Source organism: Triticum aestivum, chromosome 2D, assembly GCF_018294505.1.
Source record: "Triticum aestivum cultivar Chinese Spring chromosome 2D, IWGSC CS RefSeq v2.1, whole genome shotgun sequence".
In the NCBI taxonomy this organism is placed as follows: domain Eukaryota; kingdom Viridiplantae; phylum Streptophyta; class Magnoliopsida; order Poales; family Poaceae; genus Triticum; species Triticum aestivum.
Window position 1 is genome coordinate 81,710,102 of NC_057799.1, and position 4,641 is coordinate 81,714,742.

Genomic DNA, 4,641 nt, shown 5'->3' on the forward strand with positions numbered 1-4,641 from the left:
TATATATAGGCAGCTCATTTGTCCTGGTTCGTGGCTAGAACCGGTACTAAATCCGGGCCTTCTGTCCCGGTTCATGCCAAGAACCGGGACCAATGGTTGTGGGCCAGGAGCGAGGCCCATTAGTCCCGGTTCGTGCCTCGAACCAGGACAAATGGTTCCATACGAACCGGGACCAATGCCCACGAGGCCCCGGCCGCCCCCCTGGGCTCACGAACCGGGACGAATGCCCCCATGGGTCCCGGTTCGTGACTGAACCGGGACTAATGGGCTTGCCATGCCCGAACGAAAGCCCTGTTTTCTACTAGTGTTGAGCTGCAGATTCTGAAAAAGCTGTTGTGAGTTGTGAGCTGTGAGAAAGCTGCTGTGAACTTTCAGCTGTGAAAAAGCTGGAAGTTGTTTGGTTAAAATAACTGTAAAACTATGGATTTGATAGAAAATGTCCATAACACCCCCGAGGGCCTGAGTGACTGTTTATATGTTAATTGATCGTAAAACACTAATATGTAAGTTAATTGACATATAAATGACCATTTTGAGAAGGAAATTTTCTTTCTTTTTAAACGTAGATGGCAAATATCAATGAAATGCTGCCTCGCATTTGCATCATTCAGTACTGCCTTCTCACACATACTTCAATCAAGCAACAAAATGCAATGACTTCAATCATCACAACAACACAATGTACACTAACTGATAAGCACTCAAGCAAACATCCACAACACCATGCTATCCCTTTCATTACACAAGTCATCACACTGCAACTCCGTTCGGCGCAGCACCTATTCCATGACCTCCGTGTCGACCTTCACCACCTGTTCCACTGTCGACGTAGAGCTTTCAATACACAGGAAGTAACCATCATATTTTCCATGCAACATACACTTGTTGTACCCTGCACTAACCAGCTTCTTATCAATCAATATACATCAGCATATGCACTAATCAATGTAGAAGTACAACAAGAACAGGAAGGAGGGAGGGAGTGCTTCTGCTACCTCGCGGCGTTGCGCAGGTCGCCGGCTTTGCGCCGGTCATCGGCGTCGTGTGGTGGCGCAGCTGGGCGGGAGGATCTGGTCGACGGCGAAGCTGGGCGGGAGGGAAATGGAGGCGGAGGCGAAGGGCCGGTTCGGCGCGTGGCGCCGGAGGGCGGGAAGCGGCGGCGGCGGCTAGGAACCCTAGCCGTCGGGGTCAGGAGCAGGTGCGACTAGATGGGCCGGTGCCTGTTGCTCTGTTCCTGGCCTATCTGAATGAATCGTTTTTTGACTTGGGAGTGGCATTGGTGGGTAAATAGCAGGCAACACCAAGGGGACAGCTAAAAGTGATCAGTTTAGAAGTTGGAAAAGTTGGGGTTGGGCCAGCTGCGAGTTTTACACTACGATGAAGTTGCAGCTTCTACAATTTCAGCTTCCAGAAAAACCCCTTCGGCTAGCTTTTACTCGCAGGACCCTCAGGCTATGTTTCTGGACTTGTCCGGCTTGTCGTTCTTGCCGGCGTCGCCTCCGGTGCCGTAGTCATGGTAGTAGTACATGATCCAAGCATCTGGCATCAAGTGCCGTAAGCGGCGAGGCCTTGCATGACGACTCCTCCTAATCAGGCTCCCCCTTGCCGAACTGCACGGCGTAGATTCTATGTTTTGTGGCACCATGCTCTTGCTGTTCTAGATAGAGAATGTTCTCAGGGTTTTGGATTGTGACAAAGCCAGAGGAGAGAGCCTGGAGTGAGGGGTTGCGACTTGCGAACCGGCATGGTTATCAAAGACCAGGGTTTATTAGATTAGTGTCATAGGGTCACACCCATGCGTAGGAGCGGTTGGTTAATGGTCACTTTGACAAGTTTAGGGAAGAGACGGCCCTCCCTCCCCTCGCCGCCCAGCCCCCACCTCCCACCCCTCCTCCCACCGCTGCCGCCGGATGGCGTGGCCGGGCGTTGCCCGCGCGGCGCCGTGGCGAGGCCGGCGGTGGCGGCCCTCTTCCTCTCCTCCTCGCGGTTCCCCGGCTCGGGCGGCGGTTTCCGGCGACGGTGCGCCTCGGCGGGCGGTGCTCCGGTGTAGATCGGGCGCAGATTCGACGGGGGTGGCGGCTGGCAGCGGGGGTTGGCCGGCGGAGCCCTGCAGGCCCGGTCTGGGTCAAGGTGGGTTGGTCTGGCCTCCGGCGGGTCTCCTCCGGCTGGGCTGGCGGGATGCGGTCGCTGGGATCGGCGGCTCTGCGCTGCGTAGGCTGCAGCGCGGCAGCAGGAGCTTAACGGGCCCGATCTGGGCCCGGCTGGGCAGGGGGTCCGGCGTGCACCTGCGCCTACGTCCGGTCTGCTACGACTTGTGCCAGTGGAGGTTGTCCCCTCCCACGTGGTTGTGGTGCTCCTGGTCCCTATCGGCGGTGGTCTCGTTTGGTTCGGCCGGCCTCGTAGCGTCTGCGGTGGAGAGACGACGGTGGTGTCCTCGTGACGGTGGTGGCGCAGGTTGGTGGGCGGTTGGCGTGGTGGAGCCGCCGGTTGGTCCTGGGTTGTGGGTATGAGGGGTAGGGCAAAATCCCTCTCGGGTCCGCCCGACACCGACGCGGTGACGCCTGCGGGCGCCATCAACCTTCTTGAAGGGCGTCGGGAGTACCTCTCGCCCGCTTCCCTCCGTGTACCGGGAGAAATCCTAGGATTCGTCCGGGCAGCAGCGTCGTTGTCGTCGCAGTCCTTCTTGAAGGTGTTGCTTGGTTCGCGACGACTCGATGGCATTGGAGCGTGGTGGATGTTTCCGGTGGGCGCAGCGGTTGCGGGATGCCTCAGCTTTCGTTCATCCGGTGCTGCCGGCATTTCTTTTTCTTGCTTTTCTCTTGTTTTCCTTTTGGGCATGATTGTGCTATTTGCCCCAGCATCGAACTTCTGGATGTATCGGGTGGTTGCTATATTAATATAGCAGGGCACAAGCCTTTTTTGGTAATGGTCACTTTGATTCGGTTAGGCCAGCCACTAAACCAATAGGCAATAGCAGGCCGTGGAAAGGGACTAGCCGATCGATCATGTAGCTGGCCGGACGCCGCCGCGCACGCACCCAGCGACAGCAGCTCGGATGATCTTTCTCGTTAAGCCTCTTGGTTTGGCCCGTGGTGCACTCGCAAAGGCGATAAGAGCATGTCTAGTAGAGTCCTCAAACCCTTAAATCTAAAACTAGTTCTAAGGGTTGAGAATTGGCCATTTTTTGACACTTTTAAAGGTTGAAAAACAGGGGCAAAGACTAGAACCCTCGAACCCAACCCTTATAACGGAATATTCCCTTCCTCCACCTTGATTTCGGCCGTCCTCCACCACGCCCGTCTCTGTCGGCGAGGAGAGCTCAAGGCGGCGCGGCTGCCTCTGGCCCGCCTGGCCTCTGGCGTGGCGGCGAGGAGAGCTCGAGGAGGCCTGGGGCCGGCCTGTCGCTGGCTGCGGGAGGCGGCCGGGGGCGGGAGGCCGCTGTCGATGGTGGGCGGGGCACGGCAGACGGCCTGGTGCGGGAGGCGGCGGGCGGCTGGGGGCGGGGCACGGCGGCTGGGGGAGGTCGAGGAGGTGGAGGAGAGGTTGAGGAGGCCGGGTGGCAGCCGAACGGCAAGGAGAAATCTCAGGGCGGCGACGGCGGTCGCGCGGCACGGGTGGGTGCTGCGCGGGGCGGGAGGCGGCGGGGAACGGTGGATCCGGTGGCGGGGAGTGTGGCGCAGCCGGCGGCGGGCAGCGTGCGTCGAGGGGAGGCGGGGGCGGCCGGATTGGCGGCGGGTGGCGGCCGCGCGGCTCAGGAGGGAGGAGGCGGGAGGTTGGGGACGGGATTTTTCCCTCCCGCGCGACGTGGGAAGAGGAGTGCGGGTTGGGGTCGAGTGCGCCTCTCCAACCCTCACTTCTACAGGTTGGAATTGGGTTTAAGGGTTGGACCCTTACTTTTTTTTTAGGGTTTGAGGGTTTAGGGGTTCTAGTATTTGCGTTTTTTTTGTCCCAACCCGGAAAAAGCGGTTATTTTTTAGGGTTTGAGGGTTTAGGGGTACTACTAGACATGCTCTAAGGACTAGCCAGCGCCCGCCCGGCCGGGAGGACCATCGCTCTCGCCGCCGTGACACGACGGAGACACCTTCGTTTGCCTTGACCGTGCGTCACCCCCTTGTGTGCGTCGGCTCACGTGTCGCTCGCCCCTTCAATCTTTCGTTACGTGCGTGGACCGCCACCCTTTTACGTGCATGGAGCATGGACGGAGCCTCGCAAGAAAAAAAAAGAGGAATCTGGATTTCTGCAGAGTAAAAAAACAAGTTTCAGTGTGATCACATTTCTGAAAGTTACAATATACTCCCTTTGTTTTTAAATATAAGTCTTTTTTAGAGATTTCAATAAAAGACTATATATGAAGCAAAATGAGTGACTCTACAATTTAAAATATGTCTATATGCATCTGTATGTAGTTTGTATTAAAATAAGATCTCTAAATGGACTTATATTTAGAAATGAAGAGAGTACTACTGTATCTGTTTTCTTTCATCTACTTTTTTTTACTGGAGAGGGTGTACGTTCATACCCAGGATGATTCGTAACTAGCTCAGCCTCAGCACAAGCATGCGACGGGCAGGTCTCGCCCGTTAGTGTCTTTTTTTTGAGAGTACGCCAAAGGCGTACCTTAGCTTTATAGAAGAGAGAAAG

General features: G+C 56.3%; 1 long non-coding RNA gene across 1 annotated transcript; it reads right to left on the reverse strand.

The window, feature by feature from the left end:
- Positions 1 to 658: 658 nt before the first annotated feature.
- On the reverse strand, positions 659 to 1,232 carry LOC123048841 (uncharacterized). Its single transcript, XR_006423386.1, has 2 exons — positions 996 to 1,232; positions 659 to 892 (listed from the first exon to the last, which is right to left on the reverse strand). It is a non-coding gene; the product is annotated as an uncharacterized lncRNA (long non-coding RNA).
- Between the last annotated feature and the right edge of the window lie 3,409 nt (positions 1,233 to 4,641).